At 45.8% G+C, this 13163-nt stretch overlaps 1 pseudogene; it reads left to right on the top strand.

The window, feature by feature from the left end:
* The first annotated feature begins 2425 nt into the window (after positions 1–2425).
* LOC115836006 lies at positions 2426–12158 on the top strand (annotated as a pseudogene).
* Positions 12159–13163: the final 1005 nt, after the last annotated feature.

Genomic DNA, 13163 nt, shown 5'->3' with positions numbered 1-13163 from the left:
TGGAAGGGTTTTAGGGGCCTGAGATTTAAGCCCATTTAGAGCTTAAAATACCTTAATAATGATGACTTTAGTAGTCATTTCATTGATTCATTCATTCCCCCATTTATTATTTTTATTTTCTTTTTGAGACAGGGCCTTGCTTTGTCACCAAGGCTGCGGTGCAGGGGCTTAATCACAGCTTACTGCACTTCAACCTCCAGGGCTTAAGTGATCCTCCTGCCACAGCCTCCCGAGTAGCTAAGACTACAGGCATGCACAACCGCGCCTGGCTAATTTTTGTATTTTTAGTAGAGATGGGGTTTCCCCATGTTGCTCAGGCTCATTCCCCCATTTCAAACATATTATGGAATACCCACTGTGTGCCAGGCACTGGGCTTGGCTCTGGGACATAAATTGTGAGCATAAACCAATATGTTCCTTGACCTCCTACAGCCTATTCTCTTGTGAGGAAGGCACACCTTAAGATCACCACACATTTGTATCCTTCTCCCTTTTCTTCTTATTTATAGAACACTGATATTGTTTGGGTTGACAAGGTGCCCGACTAAACAACTACATTTCCCAGATTCCCTTGCAGCTGAGGGTAGCCATATGACATGTTCTGGTCAAAGAGATATAACCAGAAACCTGCTGGTTATTTTGGTGATGTTGCTTTCCTGATAGGGTGGCTGCCTCTTCCATCTTGTTGCTTCCTTTTTTCCCCTTTCCTTAGAGAATATGAGTGTGCAGCTAGAACTGAGCGATTATCTTGCAACTATGAGGTGACAATCTAGAATTGTTATGTGAGAAAAAATAAGCACCTACAGATGTGGTTAAACACATGGTAACTGCATCTTTTTTACATACAACCGATGCAGTTCCTACTGTTACACTCACGTGTATTGGGTGTGAGATTATGAGGCCAGAATTCTCTGAAGGGGTGGTAGGAACCTGAAAAGGGTGATCCCAGCAGTGGTCAACTGCCAGGACTTGAGAAATGTGTTTGCAAGTGCTAAATAAGGTCTAGACTCCCGTGTTTCAAGGGCTACCCCAATGTACACAGCATGTTGGAGTGATCTGTAAATACTCTATCTAACACCGCATTGCATTGTGAAGTGGACACTGCCCACTTCACAGGTTGTCACTTAGGAGGTAGAGATGGAAGAGTGTGAGTGGAAGTCTCTTGAACAAAGGAAGGTGCTGCACAGAGGCCAACTACGTTTCTTTTCATACAAAATAGTCTGAAATTAAAGACAGACAAGAAACATAATACGTATGTACATATCGCTTTATATATAATGAAAGCCTAAGGAAAGGTGGATTTTTTTCTTTTAATTTAGAGATGGGGCCTCGCTCTGTAGCCCAGGTTGGAGTGCAGAGGCACAATCACAACTCACTGCAGCCTTAAACTCCTGGGCTCAAGTGATCCTCCCTCTTCAGCCTCCTAAATAGCTGGGACTACAGAGTGCAAAACTGGCTCCTGAAGGATGATGCAGAAGGCACTGGTTACAAAGGGCTGCATAAAAAGGGCACATAGATGGCGTGCCCAGCATAGCAAAGTCCTGACAGTAGGAAAATGCTGGGAACCCGCATAGGAAAGAACCAAGCCAGGACTCAAGGACTTTCACATTTTAAAGAATGGATTGGAAACTAGATTACTGCTCAGTGTAAATGACCAATGGCAGGGTATAAGGGGTGTGTGTGTGTGTGTGTGTGTATGTGTGTTTATGTTGAGGGTGATGTGGGGGAAGAGAAAAGCAGCAGATATAATTTTCTCCAACAGCCAGCTAAGCTGAAGGGATGTAGAGCCTATGATTGAATTTTTCAAAGCAGTATTTGCAAGGCTTCGGGGTCCAGAGCTAGAAGTGACTCTGCAGTACAAACCTGGAAGAAATCCAGGCTCAGGACCGCCTTCCCTTTCCTCCCCAGAGCCGCCCACCGACTGTTTGACATGCACAAACTGGAGTTCTTTCCACACGGCGTGGCAGGGCCACGGAGAAACCGCTCCTGGGTAATTAGACAATTAGCTCCTTGCACTCTTCCTGCAGGAACAAATCCGGGCCCCCATGGCATCTGTCCCCTCCTGTTCCTCCAGCTGGCCTCCTTGCCACGCGCACACCCTCCCCGGAACCAGGCCCGGCTGCCTGCGCCCCCCCGCCCCCTTCCACTTCCGCCACCAGAAGGGGTGCGGGGAGGCCGGGCGGGAGGGGAGGGCCCAAGGCTCGCGGGGGCGGGGTGACTGCCGCCCCAGCACGCGTGCCCCTGAACTTGTCTTCAAAGTTCTCCTACGGGGTTGGCAGCCCCCTCTTGAAAGCTGCTCCGTAGCCGAGGCAGCATATGGACTGTTGACAGAGCAGCTGCTGGGGAAGAAGACGCTGAAAGGAAGCCTCGAGGGATAAACAGGAGAAACCCATGTCACCACGTGGCGCCCCAGGCGCGCGCGTCAATGCGCCAGCTCCTTCACTCTCATCTCCTTCCGGGGGCGAGGAAAGTGGTTTTGGACTGCTGTGCTCGACTGTCAGCTCTTAAAATAATGAACATCATTATCATCCTAATGAGAATGAGTATGACAATGATAGCTAACAGTTGTCGAGCACTTAATAAGTGCCAGCCAGTTCTCTAAATGATTTCAGGTGCGTTATTCCATTTACTCCTTCCAACCGCCCTCTGATGAAAGTACTGTTATTATTCCCATTTTGTAGATGAAGAAACCAAGGCTAGAGAGCTTAAGGATTTTATGCTAGTCACACGGCTAGTAAGTGACCCAGGTCTCGTGCCAAAGCCTTCACTCTTAATCATTGTTGTGATTTCCTATTACAAGCATTTTGAGTGTCAGACCACCGTAGTAGGACTGATAATTAAGATGCGTGTGATTTACAAAGCAATGGGTGCATTCATTCTCTCATTTGACCTTCAGAGAGTGGGGGCAGGTGAGAGTCATCTCTGTACTCCCAGCCTGTAGAACTGGGTCTGGCACAGAAGCATACAGTGAGTTAGAGGAATAATACATGAATAAATCAATCAACCCTGGGGAAGTACTTTCACATCCATTTTGCAGGTGAGAAAACAGGCTCTTCAGAGAGTTTTGCCTGAAGCCACATAATAATAAACTTGGTTGAGAGGAGATTTGAACTCTGATCTGCAGACCACAGGTCCTGTCCTCCCTCCTTCCTACCTGGAATGTATCAGGTTAAGTGGGGGAGAAGTCTGGGTTGGGGTGGGGCAGGCAAAGAACATAAAGCCATGAGTGTGGTTTATTTCAGAGTTGCTTACTGATAACTTAATAAATCCCCAGGGTAGAGAGCTTGAAGAATATTGTTTCAAATGACATCTAGATTGAGCAAAAAGATGTTAATTTTTTTTTTTCTGTCCTGAGCTCTGTCTGCAACCTTATCCCTAGTGGCCCCAGGAAGCTGTGGGTCTGTCAAATGCCATTTCCCCAGGTGGATTGGTCATCCCAGTTGGGGATCTGGACCTTCCAGACATGAAGGCAGAAACGAAGAGCCCATTCATCACATTGAAAGCTGATACCTGACAGAGATTCAATCCCATCTTGATGCTGGAAACTTGGAGAGAAATGGAGTGGATTAATTTTCTCAGGTACCAAAGAAAAAAGTTTCCGAATATCAAAGGTAGGACCAGCAACTGCATGAATGGCTCTACTAGAAAGCTCCACTCCAGGGGTGGCAAATCAGGGCCTGGCTATTGGCAGTCTCTTGTTTCCAGAACATGTTTCTGGAAGATTCTTCAAATGCATGTTGCACACAAATATGTTAAGCATGAATTTACTATGCTATTTGGCACAGGGAAAATACTATATCCAAACTCTGCCTCCTTTTAAGTTGAGAATGGGCTGGAAACCTGGAGGAGGTCAGGTTCCTAAGCATGGGCTTTGCTAAGCAGAGGAATATGGGGAGGCTGCAAACTGGATTAGCCAAGAGAAAGCTAAATCGTTAACATTTTGTGGGGTTGAACTTAAGAATTTCTGAGTCCTGTGGAGTTCATGGACATAAGGACAAGAACAGAAGGCTGCCACATCTGAATTGCAAACCTTTTTAAAGGTCCACTGAGACCAGAGGCACTTCTACTCCAAGGCTTCTCTAATCAGTGAGGCACAAGGGTATCCTTAATGGAGTTCTTGTATGTAAAGAAAGGAACCAGATTCCTGGGCCCTTCTGACTACCCATGATTTCTCCCCAACCTCATCTGATATGCTTTTACCTCTGGGTGTTTGCTTATGCTGTTCCTGGTGCCTGGAATGCATATTCCTCTTTTCCGCTCACCAAACTTTCATTTATGCTTAGAAGCATAAATCGAGTCACACCCCTGTGTGTGAAGCCTTCCTTGGACACTCCCAGCGGAGTTGGTTACATTCTGCTTGGGATTCCCACTTTGCACATTCTTCTACTTGTCACATGCTGTTGTCTTCATTTTGTTTGTTAGTTTTAAGAGTCTGTTTCCCACAGGCAGGAAGGAGGACAGGCTTCCTATTCCCTTTCAGAGGTCCAAGGGCCAAGTAGATTCTGGTGCTTGTTAGCGGCTCCTTTTTGAAAGAACAGGAAAGTATAAAGTCTAACCTGTTGACAACGCCAGGATGGTTTTACTTGGTATTATTCATTTTGAGCAAATTTCCAAGGGGACTTTGAGAGACCAATGGGGAACAACGTGGAGGACTCCTGAGATGCAGACTCCTGGAACTTTCCCTGTCCCTGAGTTGTGGTTCAATAGAAAATGTGCACTTAGAAAGATATCTGCCCAAGTCAAACCTGTGTCCCAGGGAAAGGGAGGGCCAGGTGGAGACGGCAGATCTCATCCCCAAAGACCTCCAAAGGGCCCTTTGGCACCATGATTGCTCCCTCTTCAGTCCTTCCAAGCCCTGTTGATGTTATAATCCCTGTTATTCAAATTGCACCAGAGGAATCCATGCCAGTCCATTCTGGCTTAGTCATTTCACTCATCAGCCCAGGATCCAGGGTGAGTCATTCAGCTTCAGGTTCCTTCACTTGTGGATAACAAAGTTACTAACTTCATAGGATGGTTAGAAGAATTAAAGAAGAGGTTATTTATTTATCCATGTATTTATTTACACAATTTAAATGGCAGTATAACATAGACTGAAGTGCATGAATCTTAACTATAAGCTCAATGATTTTTTTTTTACATACGTGTGCAGCTGGTAACCACCACCCAGATCAAGATAGAGAGTTAAATGAGATTTTAAAAGCTGACAGAAGCTTATAAACTGTAAAGCGCTGAAGAAATGTTGGTTTTGAGTATTACCAGGAGGTGGAGCCTCTTTCCCATTAAATTCCTCTCCTATAACTTCTAGGTTTCTAGAAATCATTAGCACCAGTTGCAACACTCTAGCAAATCATTGCTGGTGCCAGGACCTTGATTCCCCAGCCATGCAGAGTGGAGACACAGACCCATCCATTGCTGTTAATCTCCACATTATCAGCATGACTTCTCTGAGTCATGTTAGCCCCTGCACCCTCCCCTTCAGGCAGCAGGATGTCCTCACAAAACAGGGCCATTGACAACACAGTTGTGCAATTTCAAGTCAGTACAATTTGATTAAAAAAGATGTGCCCTTTATGCTGGTGCTGGACAGAGAAGGGGCGAAGAAACTTTCTTGGCTGGGCCCTCCAAGGGGGCTTGAAGTCTGTGAGGCTGTGGCCAGTTTATACATACCTGTGAAGTGAAGCCCACAGAGGCAAGAGCTGTGACTGTCACCCTTCTCACCCATGGGACTCTCTACCAGAGGGTTTCCAGACCCTCTCTCCAGTGCTGTCTACTCCTCTGGGCTGTAGTCAGCTTCTCCACTTTACCTGCTAGATTTCTCCCCCGGCTACTCTGTGGCCCTCAGAACTTAGTGATTTCCTAAGAAACCCATCTTTTTACCTCTTCCACCTGGCTTCCTCCTCTGGCTTCCCTCTTTCTCCATTCTGGCATCACTAACTCCCAATCATCCACTCGAAGCCACGTCCAAGGGTCAATTTTACACTGGCCGTGGCTCTTCCTTCTGAACTTTCTCTGTCATTAGCTCCAGTGTCACTTTGAAAAGCCCCCATTCTGCCAGAGCCTCCAAACTGGCTTTCTGCCAAAGCTGGAGTCCACTCCCTCACTTCCCTAACAAATGTTACCCACCCTTCCAGACCAAGGAAAACGCCTCTGCCTCCCAGAAGCACTCCTCGATTCCTTCAGTTACATGTTATTTACCTTTTCCAACTCTTGACTACGGCCAGCCTTTCTCGCACTTTCTAAGTTTCTCACTCTATCTTTCTGTTTCTGGTGTTAGCGCAGTATTTGGCCCTGGGCGTTGGTGAATGAATGGATGAATGCTGTATTCATGGCTAGACAACATAAGTAAAGGCAAAGCCATTGAGCTATTAATCATACTTTCAGGGACCCAAACCTCTTTTAAAAGGCCACAATATGCTAATTCAAGTGGAGGCTTTGAGAGTCTTCCTTTATCCTCTCCATCCCTGACCCTTGAGCCTAACAGAAATGGGCAGACACCTGACACCTCACACTGCTCAGTGCATGAAAATGCTGAATCTAGAGAAACTTTGTCATAATTACCTACCTACTTGAAAGTACAAACTACGTAATTTGCCTTTAAGTGTTCTTAAATTAATATAAATAATGAAGTATGCTCAGAATACTCAAGTACTGGTACATCAAATTGAAAACAATTAAAATTAAGATGGATTTATTAGTATTGTGACTATTATTGATTAAAATGGTAATGATAAATAAGGAGAAATGTTAAGTACAACAGGGAATTGGTAATATTTCTTCAAAGTAATCATTTTGCTGTGACTACCCAATTATTAGTACATTTAATGTGTTATTCAGTGCAATTAATTACCCACTTTGCTTCTGGGAAGGCACTAGGAAAAAATTGCTTTCTGCCTGGAGTGGAAAAGCCACTGCTTCTGGAGTGATGTGTGATGAAGACCACGCTCTTTGCGGATGTGGCTCCTAGCAACTCTGATAGAAGCTGCACATGCCCTTGGGGAAGAAGGGACACAACAGATATAGCAGGTTCTCACTCTCACAGTCACTTGCTTTTGTAACCATGGGAGGTGCTGGTAAGCGGGGCTGGAGGATGGAATCAGGAAACCTAGCTCGAGCCTTGGCTGTGTCAACTAGTTGTGTGACCTGAGTTTAGCTGCTGTGTCTTTCAGTGGTTCATTTTCCTCCTCTGTAGAATGGGAATAATACAACCTGCCTGTAGAGATCTCTATGTAAATGGGACCTGTCAGTGGTGCAGATGTGCTGGGCTACAGCGATTACATGTCAAGAGCCTCAGGTCTTCCCCCAGGCTCACTCCGACTTGGAGATTTGCTTCTGGTTCCTGTAAACCACTTCTGGGAGTAACCTCTGGCAGTGTGCCATAGGTCTGCGACATCTAAATGCAAGGTGAATGTGGAAGTTTGCATACCTGCCCTCTACCCCCACTGTCAGAGGCATTTGAACCAGAGCGACTCCATATTGAACAGGGGCTGGGTAAAACAAGGCCGAGACCTACTGGGCTGTGTTCCCAGGAGGTTAGGCATTCTTAGTCACAAGATGAGATAGAAGGTCAGCAGAAGATACAGGTCACAAGACCTTGTTGATAAAATAGGTTGCGGTAAAGAAGCTGGCCAAAACTCACCAAAACCAAGATGGCGTTGAAAGTGACCTCTGGTCGTCCTCACTCCTCATTATACACTAATTACAATGCATTAGCATGCTAAAAGACACTCCCACCAGTGCCATGACGGTTTACAAATGCCATGGCAATGTCAGGAAGTTACCCTATATGGTCTAAAAGGGGGAGGAACCGTCAGTTCCAGGAATCGCCCACACCTTTCCTGGAAAACTCGTGAATAATCCACCCCTTATTTAGCATATAATCAAGAAATAACTGTAAGTATAATCAGTCGAACAGCCCACACCACTGCTCTGCCTATGGAGTAGCCATTCTTTTATTCTTTTATTTTTTAAAATTTGCTTTCACTTTACTTTTTGGACTTGCCCCAAATTCTTTCTTGTGCAAGGTCCAAGAACCCTCTGTTGGGGTCTGGATAAGGACCCCTTTCCAGTAACACCACTCCATCCTACATCCCCAATCCAGGTGATAGGCTCCACTAGCCTTCTCTTCTCTCTTTGCTGGGAAGAATGTTAGATGGGACAAATGATGAGATAACAATTGCTGGACACTTTTACAAAGCTCTTGCCTATTTGTTTTCTTAGTGTCTACAACCATTCTACTAGGTCAAGGAGGTTTTATTAACCTCATTTTACAAACAAAGACACTAGGATTTAGACAGTAGGGTCTAGAGAGGAAAAGCAACTCTCTCAGGGTCACAGAGCTAAGAAGTGGTAGCTTGTGTACTTGAACTTGACCGCTCTGACCCCAAGAACCAGGCTCCCTGCCCCTTTAGCTTTCTTATATTATTGCCACATTTCCTTATCCTTGAGTCTTCCAGTTCCCAACTCTCCCCTATGCCAAGGTTCACTGTATTGTTTCATAAAGCTAATTGCTAGTTTTTACATAAAGGCTTTATTTTCTGAGCTCTAAATTGCCCAAATTAGATTTTATTAAGCTCACACATATGATTTTCCTTGTTTTTATTAAAATTAAGTTCACTCACTTGCCATTTGCAAGGGAGTTTGAAATTAGATTGCTTGGTATCCACGGAAACACAGGGAGAATCTTCTATGTGATCAGACCTTTACCCACAGAATAGAAAAAAAAAGGCAGCTGGTAATTAGGTGTGTAATTCATAGGCAAGCTCCAGAGCTCCTTGGCCAGGATCCTCTGCTTTGCGGCTGAGCCATTATGACAGCTCTTCCAGCATTTCCCTGTGCTGGGGAGGAGCAGGAAGGATGGGGGCGTGGGAGGAGCTGGTGTCAGTCCTAGCTCTGCCTCTCTCTCGTTCTGTAGTTTTGGGAAAGGCATGTCTCTTATTCTGGGCCTCAGTTTTCCCATCTGTAAAATGGGGAATTAAGGAAGTTAGGCATGGCAAAAATATTTTATCCCACATTTTACTTCTGATTCCTGGTAGTGAATGGCTGTAACACTGTGATGGGAAGGCTTTTCAGGTCATACCTGGACTCAGCAGAAAATTGCATCTTGATTAACTCACTCATTCAGCAATTACTAATTGAGCAACTGCTGAGTACCAGGGACTGTTTCAGGCACTGGGGAATAGGTGAACAACTTAGAAGAGGCTCAGTTCTCAGGATACAACAACTATAAAAACAGACAGCTAAATAAATTAAATTTAAAAATGATCATAAGAGAAGACAAATCAGGGAAGGTGATGCTACCTTAGATTTGGGGGGGATCAGCAGGAGATGATATTTGAGCTGAGACCTGAGAGGACAAGAAAAACTCAGTCATGAGGAGATCTGGCTGCAGCCAATGTGTGGGTCACAAGGTGGGATGGAACTTGGCATTCACAAGGAACAGAGACAAAGCCAGCGTGGTAGCTGAGGGTGAGATGGTCTCAGATGGACTCAGCATGGGAGACAGTGGCTAGATGGTGATTGATTTGTTATGTCTGCCATTGACAAGGGAGCGGGGAGCCTCACTGGTATGTGCTCCCTATTTGTAATCCCTGGACTAAATGATCTCAGCAATGACATTCCAGGATCTTGTAGGCAAGGGCCCCTTTCCAGTATAGGGATGTGGCTTCCAGAAGGAAGTTGTGGTTGTGTTACTTCCAATAGGGTGGGTAGGGAAGGAAGAGTCCCTTGGGAAAGGGGTTGTCATTTGAACTGGGCTTTGAAGGATGCTCATTTCCATACGAAAGGGCGACATGTCCTTCTCCCTGGTACCTATTTTAGCCTGAAGAATCTGGGATGCTTCTTTAGCAATTTAGGTAAGGTGTAGCCTGCCATGGGTAAGGAAGACTATCTGTTGGCTGTTAGTCAGGTGACATAGACAGGACACTTCAGTTTTTCTGAGCCATAGTTCCTTCATCTTTAAAATGAGACAGCAATAAAATTTACCTCTCAGAGTTTTGTGAGAATTAAGTAATAAATTGGCACAAAAAACTTTATGAAATATGATACCAGCATTTTAATATTTATAATTTATATATGAAACAGCCTTAATATTGACACTGTTAAGTACTATTAGTAAGATTTAAAACTTTTTGTTATTATTAGGATGACTCTTGATGCTCATCCCTCAGAAGAACTTCATGATTTTTTCCTGAGTGTAAATTGTCACAGCTTTTGTGGAAAACAATGAGCAGCGTGCATCAATGGCCTAAAAAATATTCTTTTTGCCCAGGAATTCTACTTCTTAGAATTTAACAAAAATAAATAAGTGGACTTCTGCTTCTGGCCATGGTTGAGTAGCCTGTAGCAGCCTAATGCTCCTGCTAAGAACTAGAAACACTTAACAAAATACAAAAGAAAAGTTGTGTGTATTCACCCAATGGAATAATATACAGCAATGAAAGTGAATTATTGCTACAAGAAAAACATCATGGATGAATCTTACAAACAATGTTGAGCAGAGGAACCAGATGCAAAATCTAGGCCAGGCAGGGTGGCTCACACCTGTAATCCCAGCCCTTTGGAAGGCCAAGGTGGGAGGATTGCTTGAGCCCAGGAGTTCAAGACCAGCCTGGGTAACATAGTGAGACCTCATCTCATAAAAAAAGCCCCATCTCCACTCCTTCTGGAATCTCCACCTGGCTCGGCCTGCCTGCCTCGACTCCTGCCTCCATCACATCCATCAGAGTGACCCAGAAGTCCTTCAAAGTGTCCACCTCTGGCCCCTGGGCCTTCAGCAGCTGCTGAGTGGGCCTGGCGTCTGCATCAGCTCCTTGAGCTGCTCCCGAGTGGGGAGCAGCAGCTTTCGGGGTGGCCTGGGTGGAGGCTATGGTGGGGCGAGTGGCATGGGAGGCATCACCGCCATCATGGTCAGCCAGAGCCTGCTGAGCCCCCTTAACCTGGAGATGGACCCCAACATCCAGGCCGTGTGCACCCAGGAGAAGGAGCAGATCAAGACCCTCAACGACAAGTTTGCTTCCTTCATCGACAAGGTACGGTTCCTGGAGCAGCAGAACAAGGTGCTAGAGACCAAGTGGAGCCTCCTGCAGCAGCAGAAGGCGGCTCGGAGCAACATGGACAACATGTTGGAGATCTACATCAACAACCTTAGGCGGCAGCTGGAGACTCTGGGCCGGAAGAAGCTGAAGCTGGAGGCAGAGCTTGGCAACATGCAGGGGCTGGGGGAGGACTTCAAGAACAAGTATGAGGATGAGATCAATAAGCATACAGAGATGGAGAATGAAGTTGTCCTCATCAAGAAGGATGTTGATGAAGCTTACATGAACAAGGTAGAGCTGGAGTCCCTCCTGGAAGGGCTGACTGACAAGATCAACTTCCTCAGGCAGCTGTATGAAGAGGAGATCCGGGAGCTGCAGTCCCAGATCACCGACATGTCTATGGTGCTGTCCATGGACAACAGCTGCTCTCTGGACATGGACAGCATCATCCCTGAGGTCAAGGTGCGGTACGAGGCAATTGCCAACTGCAGCCGGGCTGAGGCTGAGAGCATGTACCAGATCAAGTATGAGGAGCTGCAGACGCTGGCTGGGAAGCACAGGGATGACCTACTGCGCACAAAGACCGAGATCTGCGAGATGAACCAGAACATCAGCCGGCTCCAGGCTGAGACCGAGGACCTCAAAGGCCAGAGGGCTTCCCTGGAGGCCGCCATCACAGATGCTGAGCAGCGTGGGGAGCTGGCTGTTAAGGATGCCAACGCCAAGCTGTCCGAGCTGGAGGCCGCCCTGCAGCGGGCCAAGCAGGACATGACGGGGCAGCTGCTTGAGTACCAGGAGCTGATGAACGTCAGGCTTACCCTGGACATCGAGATCGCCACCTACAGGAAGCTGCTGGAGGGCGAGGAGAGCCGGCTGGAGTCTGGGATGCAGAACGTGAGTATCCATACGAAGACCACCAGCAGCTATGCAGGTGGGCTGAGCTCGGCCTATGGGGGCCTCACAAGCCCCGGCATCAGCTACCGCCTGGGCTCCAGTTTTGGCTCTGGCTCGGGCTCCAGCTCCTTCAGCCGCACCAGCTCCACCAGGGCCGTGGTTGTGAAGAAGATGGAGACCCATGATGGCAAGCTGGAGTCCGAGTCCTCTGACGTCCTGTCCGAGTGAACAGCTGCGGCAGCCCCTCCCAGCCTGGCCCTCCTGGCTGACCCAGAGCCGGGGAGGGAGTCCGCTGTGAGGGAAGCACAGGGAACAGGAGATTCACCTCAGGCTCAGCCCTCGCCCTCAGCCCACGTTCGGGGGAGTTCACTCCCTGGGGCACCCCCCTTGCCCATGCCTCCAGCTACGAAACAATTCAACTGCATTTTTTTTTGTCCAAAATCACCTCAGCTAGCTCTGAAAAAAAATCTGCACAGTTTTATACTTGAATTTGTATAAAATTCAAATATATATTTATATATAGATGACATAAAATACATTAAAATGTATCTAAAACAAATATATAAGTATGAAATATATTAGTAAATATATAAATATAATTTATATTTGTATTTATACCTTATAAGATAAATAAGCAACCATAAAAACATAATGTATGTTTGAATTTATAGAAAATTTAATCCAATGATGCTTAATGTTAGGATAGTATTACTCTGAGGGGAAGTGTAGTGATTAGATGGAGACACAAAAGGGCCTTGGGTTCTAGCAATATTCTGTTTCTTGATCTGGATGGTGGTTCTGTGAGGTATTCACTTTGTCAAAAGTCATTAAACTGTGCTCTTTTGATTTTTGCACTTTTCCATATGTATGGTTCACTTTGATTTTAAGAGAGTTTGCCTAGATGAAAAAGGAAGTCATTGGTTATGTGGATAAGGATGTTTATTACAGCATCATATATGTGGTGAAAAAGAGAAATTGTCTAACACTCCAATAATGGGAAATATTTAAATAAAATATGATAATGATACCATCTTTAAAATGATGTTTTCAAGGGACTTTTAACCGTGTGGGAGTATTTTAATATTACACGATTAATTGAATAAATTATGAACATTGTGTATGGAATCTGGGCTTAGTGGGCTGGGTATGTTGGCACATGCCTATAATCCCAGCACTTTGGGAGGTCAAGGCCAGTGAATTGCTTAAGCCCAGGAGTTCAAGACCAGCCTGGGC

The sequence above is a fragment of the Nomascus leucogenys genome, chromosome 1a (genome assembly GCF_006542625.1).
Source record: "Nomascus leucogenys isolate Asia chromosome 1a, Asia_NLE_v1, whole genome shotgun sequence".
Lineage (NCBI taxonomy): Eukaryota > Metazoa > Chordata > Mammalia > Primates > Hylobatidae > Nomascus > Nomascus leucogenys.
The sequence above is the reverse complement of the archived record's forward strand: the minus strand, read 5'-3'. Positions and strand labels throughout refer to the sequence as shown.